The sequence below is a fragment of the Xenopus laevis genome, chromosome 6L (genome assembly GCF_017654675.1).
Source record: "Xenopus laevis strain J_2021 chromosome 6L, Xenopus_laevis_v10.1, whole genome shotgun sequence".
NCBI classification, from domain to species: domain Eukaryota; kingdom Metazoa; phylum Chordata; class Amphibia; order Anura; family Pipidae; genus Xenopus; species Xenopus laevis.
The window spans coordinates 93,938,979-93,954,564 of record NC_054381.1 but is presented as its reverse complement, the minus strand read 5'-3'; the positions used below and the strand labels follow the sequence as shown (position 1 = coordinate 93,954,564).

The 15,586-nt window shown below is 39.2% G+C and overlaps 1 pseudogene; it reads left to right on the top strand.

Moving 5' to 3' along the window:
* Positions 1-1,420: 1,420 nt before the first annotated feature.
* LOC121394471 lies at positions 1,421-15,010 on the top strand (annotated as a pseudogene).
* The last annotated feature ends 576 nt before the right edge of the window (positions 15,011-15,586 follow it).

Here is a 15,586-nt window from a genome sequence, read left to right as displayed (position 1 = left end):
ATAATTCTTGCAAGAATTTGGACGCCATATTTAAAATACGCTGCATATTTACGTAATGTGTGGTTTCAAGCGTGCAAATCCCATAGAGTCTATTGATTTGGTAGTTTCTTTACGTATTGGTGTTTCTGCTGAAAAACGCCAATACTGTCGTTCCGTGGTGGATTTCGGCTTACAAGCACCCTGTGAGAATTGCTATAGTGCGTTTTTCATTAGTTTCAGTGGTAGTGCAGTTTAATGCTTAAGAAACGCTTAAGAAATAACCACTTCCGGTTATTGGAACTCATTTGCGTTCCGGAAGTGTTCCCATAATGCATGGGGTGCGGATTGATCATTGTGGAAAGCAGAAGTGACGTCACGCGCTGATGCGCGCTTATTTCCTAATGATATGCTTTACATGCCATAAGGTATTTAACCGAGATGTTTGTATAATTCTTTCTGCCTTTTTTATTATTTTTTGTGCCCTGATGAAGACCTGTAGGTCGAAACATGCTGTTGCCATGTGGGGTAACTAGCATGCAATAAATTTTCCTTTTTTGATTTAACAGTGTGCATTCCTTATTTTTTGTTTCATACATTTTAAATAAACTGCTGTCCCGCTCTCCCTTGTGTCAGTGGCAACGGTTTAGTTAGAGATTCACCAGGATTCTCCAGAGTGTCAGGTCTGAACTGTGATAGTACATTGATATTTCCATGTTGATTATAAACTATAAACTGTAAGCACAGCTGGCAGCAAACCAAATTTCCATAGGAGAGTGCTATTTCACTTGGCCCCAGCAAATTACAACTGATGGCGGGTCTTCGTCAAATTATTCTGTCAGTCATGTCAGGGATTAAATAAATCACAAAAGTGCTCTTGAGATGTTCTTGAGACGTTTTACATTGCCTGTAAAAAACAAACAAGGTTCTAATAATAGGAAGTTGATTTAATAAATGGGAAAAAGCTTTTCTTCAAAGGGGTGGTTCACCTATAAGCCATCTTTTTGTATGTTATAGAATGTCTAATTCTAAGCAACTTTGCATTTGGTCTTCATTATCTTTTTTATAGTTTTTTTTAATTATGTGACTTTAACTTCTGAATCTTTCCAGCTTTCAAGTGGGGGTCACTGACCCCATCTAAAAATCTAATGCTCTGTAAAACTACAGTTCTTGTTATTGCAACTTTTTATTGCTCCTGTTTATATTCAGGCCCTTGCCTATTCATATTTCAGTCTCTTATTCAAATCAATGCATGGTTGCTAGAGTAATTTTGACCCTAGCAACCAGATTGCTGAAATTGCAAACTGGAGAGCTGCTGAATTAAAAGCTAAATAATTCAAAAAACCACAAATAATATAAAATTTAAATTGTCTCAAAATATCACTCACTACATGTTACTAAAAGAAAACTCAAAGGTGAACAACCCCTTTAAATATTCATTGTATCTGTATGTTTTTTCCCTATTTTTTTTAGGACAGATACAAGCAGAATCGAACACTCCATTCCTCTCCGAGAAAATTGGGCGCTGCCATATTTTGCATGTCAAGTTGCTGCTCTTACTGGCTTTGGCAACATCAGTGTATCAGCAGAGGTAAATCAATGTCGGGGTGAAGCATATTTGATCTAAGAGAATGAACAATTTTGTAATGATACTGTAATCTGTTCTCTATGTTCCTGCTGAGAATGTTATAGGCAATAACAGAGTATGGTATCATGATTAGGAAGTACAGCTATGGACCTGTTATCCAGAATGCCTGGGATTTTCTGGATAACGGATCTTTCTGTTATTTGGATATTTATACCTTAAGACTTCTAGAAATCATGTAAACATTAAATAAACCCAATAGGCGGGTTTTGCTTCCATTAAGGATTAATTGTATATTAGTTTGGATCAAATACAAGAAGGTATTGTTTTATTATTACAGAGAAAAAGGAAATCATTTTTAATAATCTGGATTATTTGCTTATAATACACAAAAGCTATGAATATCTTGTAAATTATATCCTTATAAACGGTGAGTTCTGATGTCATCAGTTATAAACGGTGAGTTTTGATGTCATTTCTGTCACATGACTCACTGAAATTTGTGTATTATAATAAATAAAGTACCCCAGTTGCAAAATATGAGGATATTAGAAGTTACCTTGGAGTTCCATGACCATATAAAAACACGAGGCCGAAGGTAACATAATATCCTTATATTTTACAAGAGGGGTACTTTATTCACTATATAATGGAGTCTATGAGAGACATCCATCCTGTAATTCGGAACTTATTGGAAACCGGGTTTCCAGATAACAGATCCCATGACCTATACTTACTTTTAGGAAAATAATAGGCAAACTATGTTGTGTTATGTTTCCCTACAGAGACTCTGCTACTTGTTCATGAGTGCTTCCACATATTCCTTCATAATGATGTGTGAGTACAGCCATTACCTGCTCTTCCTGCAGGCCTTGGCCCTCTGCCTTCTAGATGGTCTGTCCCTGGTACCGAAAGAAAAAGTAAGTAATCGTTTTAACCCAAAGCTTTTTGCTTGGTGTTATTGACATTATACTGCTTTTCGTATTAGTGGACAGTGCCACAGCTCATATGTAAAACCTTGCTTCGTGTAAATAAACCATTTTCATAACAATATACTTTTCTAGTAGTATGTGCCATTGGGTAATCATAAATAGAATATTGCCATTTAAAAAAATAAGGGCCGCCTCCTGGGATCGTAGGATTCACAGTGCACACAAACATACCAACAAACCATACTTGTTAGGTCACATGAGCCAATTAACAGACAGAGTTGACTCTTTTGCTTCCTGTTACAGTTAGAGCTGCAGTATTTCTGGTCTGGTGATCTCTGAGGCAGCACACAGACCATCACAAAATGGTGGTTCAAGACAAGAGATGTAAAAGGGCAATATTTACTTAAATATATATTCCAGTTTGCTAAGATTCTTTAATATGCCACTTAATATGATATAAACTATATGTTGCTTAAGTATTCATTTTGGGGGTATAGTTTTCCTTTAAGGGGGTTATTTATCAACAGTCCAATTGTAAAGCTTTGTGCAGTTTTTTATACCTCTAATCAACTCCTATGGTTTCTAATTTAAAGGAACAGTAAGACCAAAAAATGAAAGAGTTCCAAAGTAATGTACTGTTCCCTGCACTGGTAAAACTGGCGTGTTTGCTTTAGAAAGTCGATTATAGGTTATAGAAACAAGGTGCTGTGTAGCCATGGAGGCAGCAATTCATGGCTCCGGTTACATAGCAGATAACCTGTGCCTTTTCTCCTTTTTCATCTTAAATGACTGCCCCCATGGCTACACAGCAGTGTAGTCTTTCTAAAGCAAACACATTACTTTTATCAATGCAGGGCAGTACATTATATTTTAATAATGCATTCATTTTTTGGTGTTATTGCTCCTTTAAGAAATAATTTAAATGGAAAAAAAAACTTGAACCAGTGAATTTGGGGGTTAACAACCCGAAAACTCAAATTAATCCTATTTTCCGTGGGAAAAAAACTTAAATTAACTTTGAATTAATTATGTTTTCAAGCAAAACCCACCAAAAAATAAACGATACAGCATGAAGGCTATTGAAGGGGTGATCACCCTTTAAGTTAACATTTGGTATTTTATCGAATGACAAATTCTAAGCAACTTTTCAATTGGTCTTTATTATTTTTTATAGTTTTTGAATTATTTGCTTTCTTCTGCTGACTCTTTCAAGCTTTCAAATGGGGGTCACTGACCCCATCTAAAAAACAAATGCTCTTTAAAGCTACACATGTACACTGGAGAGCTGCTGAATAAAAAGCCAAATAAATAAAAAATCACAAATAATAAATAATGAAAACCAATTGTAAATTGTCTCAGGATATCCCTCTCTACATCATACTAAAAGTTAACTCAAAGATTAACAACCCCTTTAACATCTTTAAATGGTTCAAGGGATCTCTGCCATTTACTTTTACTTGACCTTGATAGGTTTTAGCTGGTGTATTTTCGGATTCAAGCTATTTCCAGCTTTGGGGTATAATAAAGCTCAACATATTTGTTTGTTTTTTCTTAAACTCGAAAATTCAAGTTTAGACTGAAATATACTCTTCAAAACTCACATTTTTTTGGGTAAAAATCTTCTTGACCTTTGATAAATGACCCCCTAAATGTTTATTTAAATTTATTTTTATGCAAGACTGAAACTGCCAGCCATGGAAGCAATGATGCAGCTAAAAGGAAATAACTGTGTAGTTTTCTTCTGTTGTAGGTGCAAGAAGTACACAAGATGTATATACTCTCCGTACTCGTGGCCTATCTGTTCCAGTTTGAGAATTACACAATGTTAACGTCTCCATTACTCAGCCTTGTAATAGGCTCCATGATAGCTAAAAGTCTCCAGGTAATAATGATACATAAGCAGCAATACTTTATGTTTGTTTGTAACTGCATCCTATAAAAACACACTACCTAGACATCTAAAATGGAAATATTAATTTAAAAGTACTTGAATTTGTTATGGGGACAGTTTAAGAAGCATATTTGCACAACAGTGATACATTTTGACAAATGCTCATTCGTTTATGTATAAAAGTGCATACACACTCTGATCTTTAATAAATGAAATATATTTAATAAATTAAAAAAAAAAAAAATATATATATATATATATATATATATATATTTTTTTTTTTTTTCCTTTAGGGATGCATCCACTAATTTGGATTCGTCCGAACCCCCGAATCCTTCGCGAAAGATTCATCCGAATACTGAATCCTAATTTGCATAGGGGTGGGAAGGGGAAACATTTCTTACCTCCTTGTTTTGTGACAAAAAGTCACACAATTTTCCTCCCGCCGTTAATTTGCATATGCAAATTAGGATTTGGTTCAGCCGGGCAGAAGGATTCGGCCAAATCCAGATCCTGCTGAAAAAGGCCGAATCCTGGCCGAATCCCGAACCGAATCCTGGATTCGGTGCATCCCTAATATATTTACACAGAAATACAATACCTTGATTAAGAGGAAATCGTGTTAGTCTACTTCTGACTTGCGAGAATCATTCCTCTATTTTGAGGCTGGCAGAATCATCCCCCTTTTTTCTTACATTGTTTCATGTTGAAGTCAAGGGATCTTGAAGTCATACAGATTTACATGGTGGGTGGTTCACAGATTCTCTTTAAAGATGCCGCCCTATATAAGGGGCATGAATGGGATCTGCGGGTCACTGCACTCATGGGGTCGATATTAACTAGAAAATACACATATGAGTGTCTGTGGTTTGCCATACTTGGAGAGAACACATTGTGTGACTCTATTCTTAGGTCAGCTCACAGGAAAGACGACACAATAGTGTTGTAAGTGTGTTTAGCACGGGCAGTGTCAGCACTGAAAGAGGGATGGTAATGAACAAAACTACATTTAAAGAACAAGGTAAGCCATGTTCACATCATATGTCCTCTCCAAAGGCCCCCTCCTGAACCGTACTTCCTGCTTTGTACAATTCTTCCCTATTTGTGCATACCTTCTAATAAAAGCCAAATAGCACAGTGGGATTGTAAAGCTGGCCATAGACGTGCAGATATATTCTTATGTCCGACAAATGGTCCTTCTTTGAAATCTCTGGAACCTACCAGTAACCATTCAGATTAAATAGACTAGTAAAAATAACAAATCAGACAATGTTCTGGCTATTAATTGACAGACAGATCGTACGAAAGTTATGTTTGACAAATAGTAGTGACAGTCGCCCATTGGTATCATCAGATCGGCAATACATGCAGAGATATTAATCATTAGCCGACAGAAATCTAACCTGTCCTATCGACTAATATAACCAATCCCCATGGTACGAGAAATGTCAAAACTATCTACACACGAAAATTGTACGAGACAAAGATTCATATGACTTTATCTTTGTGTCTTTGTCCTTTGCCCTGCGCCGATGACCAGGAGTGCAGTGAAGTCAAGACCAGATTGGCTTTAGCTGTACATGCCTCCGGCCTCCAAAAAGCTGGGACGGGACATCAGGCAGCGCAACATGTTACTCAACCCTGCTGCACTACTTTTCTTTTATTATAGAATATGTGCAAACACAGGGGGTAGTGTGGGGCTCTGGATGGGACATACAGTATCAAATGTAAATGGTTTTCCTTGTCACCCTCTATAAATCTGTTGTATAACTATAAATCTGGTGTATTTACTATTAATAAAACATGTATACAAAAAATTTTCAGAGACCCAAGTTCAGCTATCTTGCCTTCACCATCGGCGATGCTGTTTAGAGTGTAAGCTCTATGGGGCACGGACCTCCTTCCTACTGTGTCTCTTACCACATAACACTTAAACTTTGCATCCTTATATGAGTTCTGTGTAATGTGTATACTGTATTTATTGTGTGACTTTTCCTACCTGTGTGTACTTTTATATATATTGTACTTTTATGTATTTTATACTTTATTTATATTGTACTTTTATTAACTGTACAGTGTTGTGCTCCTTAACAGCACTTATACATAAGAGTTATACATACGTACATGCATACATTGTTTTTGTAATGTTATGTTTTTTGGTTTCCTTAGATCAGTATGAAAAAGGGTGAAGGTGATGAAGATCATGTATTTTTATTTGGCATTTACTATAGCCGTGTCACTGCACTTTTTAATAAGGGTGAGTAAATCATTGGATATGGCAAGGCAATTAGCCAACACTCATATTTCGGCTAGCATCTTTGATATATGTATAACAGCCGAAAGTGTGCACTCCATTAAACAAGGTAACATGCCTGGGTGCAGGAGTCTGTAGATTATAAAACAGCACATTACACCGCACTCACTTGATAAAGGTATCCATTGACATCGAAGAGTCGGCTCAATAAATGTATAGTCTTTTGTTCATCACCAAAGACTGTGATTTTTCGATATTATGTTTATGTCTATGTTCCTTTTACATGTATGTAAAAAACAGGTTGTCTATTTACATATTGGTCTGATATTACATTGGATTTGCATATTAACACACAACCCACTTTTGGGTGTGATTAATACCTATGGCTTTAAAAAGGATGTGATGGCATTGGATTCATTAATGCTTGATAAAGCAAAATAGTTGTGGAAAAAATGTAAATAGTATTCATATATATCCAGACAGTGGTTCCCCCGAACGATAACAAGCAGCTTCTGAGGTTCCTTGAAGTGAGATTTGGCCTCAACATGTCAAAGTAAGACAATTTTTATTTCTTCTCTTTCTAATATTTTTTACTTGATTATGAATTGGATATGGCAGATGTTTTGCAGGTACACTGGTTTTAGAACTATCCTCCATATTTTGTCTTTCCTTTACAGAAACTTCACAGTGAATTGGCTGCTGTGCCAGGAATCCTTCCAGCCTCCATCTCAGGACTACCTCTTAAGGCTAACCCAGTCTTCCCTCTTGCCTTTCTATATTATGGTGTCATTTATCTGTATATGTTAAGTAACTCAGGCCATCATTAGGAGACTTTGGTGAGTGCCCTGGATCTTTGTTTAGGAACTGGTATCATAGTAACATAGTAACATAGTAAGTAAGGTTGAAAAAAGACACATGTCCATCGAGTTCAACTTTTTTTTTTTTTTATTAACTACCTATCTGCTAGTTGATCCAGAGGAAGGCAAAAAACCCATCTGAAGCCTCTCCAATTTGCCTTAGAGGGGGAAAAATTCCTTCCTGACTCCAAAATGGCAATCGGACTAGTCCCTGGATCAACTTGGACTATGAGCTATTTCCCATAACCCTGTATTCCCTTACTTGCTAAAAAGCTATCCAACCCCTTCTTAAAGCTATCTAATGTATCAGCCTGTACAACTGATTCAGGGAGAGAATTCCACATCTTCACAGCTCTCACTGTAAAAAAACCCCTTCCGAATATTTAGGCGTAACCCCTTTTCTTCTAATCGGAATGGGTGACCTTGTGTCAGCTGGAAAGACCTACTGGTAAATAAAGTGTATTAAAGCTTTTTGAATCATATCCTGAGTCAGCCACTGACTAGATTGAGCTGAACCATTCGTGCAGTTATTAAGTGAGCCTGTGAACCCAGACTCCTCTATTGTATACACTGAAGAAAAGAACTGATTTAACACATTTGCCTTATCTGTATCTGTTACAGCCATACTGGTACCATTATTTAATGGAGCAACACTCTCAACCTGCATCTTTTTACTATTAATATATTTAAAAAACTTTTTATGGTTAGTTTTCACCTCCAGCCTTCCGGATTGTTGATTTACAACATTTATTACAGTGTTTATATTCATTAAATGCAGCTTCTGTCCCTACAGATTTGTAGTTTTTAAATGCCTTTCTCTTCTTTCCCATTAACTTCTTTACTTCTTTATTAAGCCACACAGGATGATTCTTAGAGCTTCTACATTTAGTCCTTAAGGGAATAAATTGAGAACAGTAATGATTTAATATCATTTTAAAGGACAACTATTTCTGTTCTGTGTTTTTAGCTGAAAACCTAATGCCCCAATCAATGCTCTGTAGGGCAGCCCTCAAGGCACTAAAATTAGCTTTTCCAAAATTCATGGTTTTTGTTGCCCCAGTATATTTTTGTTTTTTGCACCAGACATTAAAAGATATAACATTATGGTCACTATTACCCAGGGGTTCAATGACTTGCACATTTGCTATAAGTTCTGGGTCATTTGAGATCACAAAATCAAGAATAGCATTTTTTCTGGTAGGCTCCTCAACAACCTGTGCTAAAAAATTGTCATGCAATAAGTTTATAAACTTGTTCCCATTAACTGATCCAGCAGTACCGTTGCTCCAGCCAATATCTGGGTAATTAAAATCCCCCAATATCATTACTTTACCTTAACTAGCAGCCTTTTCTATTTGCATTAGGAGCTTTGTCTCTTCCTCCTCGCTTACATTAGGGGGTCTATAGCATACTCCTACAATTAATTTGCTGGATTCTTTACAATTGGTGAAGAACTCCACCCATACGACTTCTGCCACCTCATTTTCTAACATAACCTCCTCCTTTATATGAGCTTTTAAATCCTGCCTAACATACAGACATACCCCTCCTCCTTTTCTATTGCCTCTGTCCCTCCGAAACAAAGTATAGCCACTGATATTTACAGCCCAGTCATGCGACTCATTCAGCCATGTTTCGGCCACACCAATCACATCAAATTTTCCTTCCAACACCAGCAGCTCCAGCTCTCCCATTTTACCAGTCACAATAGTGTTTGTTTAAGTGTAACTTATGTAACTTAGTTGCACAGTGTGCTGTGGTATAATTGTTTATAATTAAACAGGTCCTCCACCCAAAAAAAAAGCAACATACAGTATATTAATTAAAAAATGTTTTTCATTTATCTGTTAATATAATTGCTAATTAAAGATGGCTGTCTGTTTACTTTGTATGGACTCTTGGCGCTGACTTTTGAAGCAATTTGAAGAACTGGCTCCTGCTACACTGTAGGGCCAGGGCCACGTAGAGGAATCCACTCCTCAGCTGCTGATCTTCTATGCACCCGTATACGTTGCCTTGGGTGCAGACAGACTTGGCAGATTTCAGTGACGAATCCCAAGATTTTGCATTTCACACTGAAATCTGCTGCACCTGCCTGCACCTGAGCGAGGCAATGTATTCAGGTGGCAGCAGAACAGCAGTGGTTTCTTGAATTCTCAGTCTGCGTTTCTCCACAGGCAGAAATCTGCTGCATGGACCTAGAGAAAAGAAATGGACACTGCGATTAGATTTGCAAATAAGCAAGTCCTCCATAGGTAATCATTGGGTCCTGTACATAATTCATTTTCAGCGCCCTGGTCACCTGGGCAGAGGGTCCTGCCAGCAGGTTGAATGAGGCCCCAGTGGAATAAAAATGCCTTATGGTTACATGTACTTGATGTCAAGGCCACCGGGAGCATGAAGAGACGCGTCTGCTCCCGGCGGCGAAGAATCCAAAATGGTGGCGCCCAGTCGGGCCACAAGGACGCTGGGACGCCAGCGTTGCAACACCAACGCATGCGTAAAACACGCATGCGCAAACACGCCAGTGACGTCACTATGGCGCCAAATTCAGCTATAAAAGGGCGCCCAGGACGCCAGAAGGGCGCCCAAGAATAGGTTCTGCTACCCTGAACCTGGGTTCCTGATTCCTGTATTCCTGTATTCCTGAATCCTGATTCCTGCTCCTGCCTTGGTTTTGACCCCCTGCCTGGAATCTTGTTATTTGATCCTGATCTGCCTGTCATTGAACTCTTGCCTGGACTTTGACCTTGTACCTTGCTTAACCCTTTGGATACTGTGACCTTGCACCCTCAAGAGGGCTTCCTCCTTGATCCTGACTACCTCCCAGGAGGGAGCTCCCGGCTCCCTGACACTTGATCCACTCAGCAACACCCAAGTAAGCCATAAACATACCAATGACCCACCCAAATACTGCCCATTGAACCCCAATCAATTTGTGACCCACAGATAGCACCTTTGCATGTCTTGGGGTCCCTCTCTGCCACAAGACACCACTCCAGATGGTGGTTGCTTAGAATTACAGTTTCTTTTATTATGCAGTTTTTGTACGGAGGATCCATTGATTGCTCAGATTAATCTACAAATGTAAGTTTTAAGAATACATACTTTATTTTATTTTTTAATATTTTTTTTTCTTGCAGTGGGACTCCTGTAAGCACTGATAACAGGGTGGAGGAGGGTCTGATAGGGGAAAGACCAGAAGTTATCTACCACGTGGTACAAACCATTTTGCTGGGCTCTCTTGCCATGGAAGGGTAAGCCAGTTCTGTTCATCATCAGCATTCATTTTAACCTCATTTGCTTGGACAACAGTCAGTCAGGCAAAGGATGTCTCTGCCTTTTTCTAATCTTGGAATATGTGGTTCAACAACAACTGAAGCTGACATATCCCACATTTAGCAAACAATATTAGCTATAGTGTATTATAGTGTTGTGTAATGAGAATGCAATCCTATTAGTCTGTTACCCTTAAAAAATCTTTTCTAGTGCTCTCAGAAGTAGTATTGGTATCAAGTTATCAATGGAATTCAACTAAGGGAGTTTATCGCAAAGTGCGATAAACTCCAGAAGTGAATGACAGCTGTCAGTTAAAATCCCCTCAAAACATTTAAGGAAATCCAAACCCCTAATTTGCATATTTAAATATGAGCACTTTTGCCAAAGCTTCATCTTCGGTCATCTTCAGAAATTTTCATATATTTATGTGTGTCTATTTGTATTCATATTTTGCTACTTGTGCACACAGAGCTGTACAGCAGAAAATTAAATTAATGGAGAAAATAGGGGTCAATACAATAATAAAATGCAGTGGGTGGACAAGTTTAGTTATTGTCATTGCCTATTAAGTCCCTGTACTGGATCAAATATCAGAAAAGCTGCCTTCCATTCTCCAGTGCTGTAAAATCAAATGACACCAAGGGTTCCATTGGGTTCAGCTGAATACTAAGGATCTGGCCAAATCTTGAAAAGAATCCTGGATGTGGCGCAGCCCTATTCAGCTGATTCACTTGCTTATAAACGCCAATAGCAGAACCTTCTCAGTGATGTGGCATCTGCATGACCGTAAGATGGGCTGAAAATGTCATTGTTCCATACGTGAATACAGGATATTAACCAACAAATGTGTTTAGTGTTTAAAATAATTGTTTTTAAAGTACCATTATATTCCACAGCACTTTACAGAGAAAGTTCATCACTCACATTGGTCCGTGTTCCAGGGGAGCTTACAGTCTAATGTTCCTTTGGCATGTGCAATTACATACAAAGACAACTCTCTATACTGGAACACCCTACAGAAACCACACCAACAAAGGCATACAAATGGTGCCTTTGTTGGAGTCCAGTACTGTGCACAGTCTCTATTCTTACATAATTGTTTAAAGGAAGAATAACATCAAAAAAGTGTTTTGCAGTAATACAATTATAATGCAGTGTTGCCCTGCACTGGTAACATTGGTGTGTTTGCTTCAGAAACACTATTAATGTTTTTATAAATAAGCTGCTGTGTAGCAATGGGGGCAGCCATTCAAAGCAGAAAAGGCTCAGGTTACATAACAGATAAGCTCTGGCACCACAAGTGAGGGATACAAACAATCCCAATAGGCCAATATTTGTGAGTAAGTATGATAATCAAAGTAAAGACATTGAAAAAATAGTGAAACAATTCCTGGCCCTTATTCAGATGGATAAGGATTACGGTCACCTATTTTAAAGAATCCCCATATTTTGCGTATAAGAGGGGATCTACATTAGGTGACTTAATAAGCCCTACGGAACCTAAACAAAAAGACAACCAAAATACTAAAATAGGGACATTTCCTTGTTACAAGTGCAATTGTTGTGCGTCAATAATTAAGGGCCCCAATATCCAACATCCAACTAAAGGCAACGAAATACGTTTGAAAGCTAATGCCACATGTATGAGTACACATGTAGTTTATACACTAAAATGTCCCTGTGGCAAATTATATGTGGGTTAAAACAATAAGGCCTCGTTAATGTAAGAATTAAGGACACAAAGTTCTATTAGGAACTACAAGGCAGATTACATATACTGATACCACCGTTTCAAGACATTTTTCTGAAGCTAAACACAATGTGACCCCAACTAAGGTGGAAAGTCTTGGAGGTAGTAAAAAGACCACAGAGAGGTGGAGACTGGGATAGATTGCTACTCCAGAGAGAAGCCTTTGGATAAGCAAGTTAGATTGCAGTAAGCCTAAGGGTATGAACGACTACACTAGCCTGAAATGTTTTCTATGAACTATGTATGCGAAATATTGTAATGTTATTGACCTTTCTTTCTTTTTTCTCAGGAATTAATTGGCCAGCTAGAAAATACACATTACGGAACTCCTGCCGTGATAAGGTAACATAAATGTTGCAGAAATGTTACAGGAGCTATAAGTAATTGCTGGCAGTAATTGAACAATATAAATGTTTCTAAAAATGGTTTGAATCAATGGTTTTAAATACATTGAAATACGGACTTGCTACATGCTTGAAGCATCCCTAGGGTAGGCCATTACCAGTGGGAGTACCATTTCTCGATAAACTTGTTTTTCCTGGTTTTAATATTGCAAGGATAGACTGGAAGAAGCAATATCCTTACAAATTGGACACTGAGATGGACATTATATATATTTTTTGATATTTTTTGATATTTTTTGATATTTCTTTGACATTATGGACTAAGTAATAGGACCAAATGGATTAGAAAGGTCTTCACTATAACACTGTCACTTTAAGTTGGGGGAGGTGTTATGTTCCATGAAGGTATTTATTTCCCACAATGCCTCACTGTTGTTACACTTGAAAAAGGGCTCTGCCCGAAACATGTAGTGCGCAAACACTGCTAATAAATATTTTGCAGTTTAAAACTACTGCTTGGAGCTGTGATTGATTCACCTTTATGCTTTATAGATAAGCTCTGTAGAACACAATGGTGTTATGTGGTATCCACTATTCAGACCACATGGGCAGATTCGGGGAGATTAGTCGCCAGGCGACAAATCTCCTCTTATTCACGGCGACTAATCTCCCCGAATCTGCCCATGTGGCCAGACCCTAAACCTGTGCCATATAGCATTTTTTCAATTTCCACCGTTGCAGCTTGTTTATATGAACTAAATAGTGTTTCTGAAGCAAACACATCAGTTTTACCAGTGCAGGGCAACGCTACATGATATTTTCATTACTTTAAAACACTTTTGGTGTTACAGTTCCTTTAACAGATCATATGTGCCACTCAAGTAACATAGCATTTTTATCAATATAGCTCATTCATGCAATGATTTTTATCATTACCCAACTTTGTTTAATATATATACTGATGTTTTGCTTTAAGAATGAAGTATCTGTGGACCCCCTATGTCTGCATGCTGACTGCTTTTGGCCTGTGCTCTCAAGAACTTTGGACAAAGCTTTTCAAGTGGATTTGTGCAGCCTGTTATGTTGGTAAGGCAAGTGGTGGCGGGGCTGCCATACTGCTTCTTCTATTGAAATTTAAAAATATGCATTAACTGATGTTGCCCATTTATTTTAGGAAATAACGTGTAGTCTTCACTTTTGCAGGCTTTTATTTTAAGTGCTGCAGTTCCCATGGTCATTGGTCTCAGCTTGTGGAGAGAGGTAAGGGAAAAAAACCCATGTAGGCATATGGTTTAGGCAAAATGTATTTAATGAGACTTTTAGATCTGGTTTATTAACCAATTTTCTGAAGTCTTTTACACCTCATCCTAGTCATCATATACTGCATCTTTTAAACATTACAGTGTTGTTGTTGTTATTATAATTAACATTCATTTCTATAGTGCCAACATATTCTGCAGTACTGAAGTGTTTATTTTCTTGTGGGTGTGTGTATGGGTAACAATGAGAAGAAGAAGCTATAAAGGATGCAAGAATGGGCAAACGGGGGCTCCAAAGTGGCATTCCAGGTTACAAGGGAATCTTTTGGTGGGCCCCAGCTTAGCCAGACATATATTAGAGAGGCATTAATGGCGGAGCGTCCATCGCAGCTATCGCGGGATGTCGGTAACTTTGTCCGATACTTTGTGTGCACAGAAACGTTACCCGCTCGAAGCGCTGACAGACTGTTCACAGGAGGCCATTGTGATAATATCAAACTTCAGCTTTATTGAAACAATACACAGTGGTGAAGTTGTGGTGGGTGTACTGCAAACTAACGCGTTTCCTTCTTTAGAGGAACGCTCGAGCAGTCACCTCAGTCATCAGCCGGCCATGATACCAGCCTTAGCCACTCAGCCTCCTTGGCTAAATCTCCTCAGCCTCTGGGGCCACCGCTCAGCCCTTGGCTATCCCCCTCAGCAGTCACCACAGTCATCCCTCAGCTACCTGCAAATGCTCGAGCAGTCATCAGCAGATCAGCCAGCTCGAGCAGCCACCTCACCTGGAGAATCCCCTCAAATCCTCAGTCCTCAGCCGGTCTCGAGGCAGTGCTGTCCTCAGCTAAATCTTTGCCTTCAGTCTCAGTCATCTGCCAGTCATTAGCAAGGTCACCACAGCCTCAGCTGGGGGCCTCGCCTCAGCCTAGTCACCTCAGTCCTCAGCCCCCTCAGCCTTGGAGCAAATGCTCTACTCACCTGCAGTAGCCTGCCTCGAACACTGCCTCCATCTGCCTTCGTGCTCTCAGTCCTTGCCGCACGAATGGTCTGTCCTTCAGCTAAAGTCATGCCTAGCAGTCACCCAGTCATCAGCTCAGCCCCTGTCCTTGGCTCGCCCCTCTAGCAGTCACCTCAGTCCTCAGCCTGGCCACTCCAGGCCTCGAGCAGTCTCAGCCTTGAGCCGCCTGTTGGCTAATCCTGCCTCCACCTCAGTCCATCAGCCAGCCTATCAGCCAGTCCCTTGGCAAAATCTATGCCTCGAGCAGTCACCTCAGTCATCAGCCGGCCTCGGGCGGCCACCGCCTTCCTTGGCTGGATCTCCGCCTCTAGCAGTCACCTCAGTCCTCAGTCGGCCTCGAACGGAAATATGCCATCCTTGGCTAAATCTCTGCCTCAAGCAGTCATCTCAGTCCTCAGCCGGCCTTGAATGGCCACTGCTGTCCTCAGCTAAATCCCTGCCTCT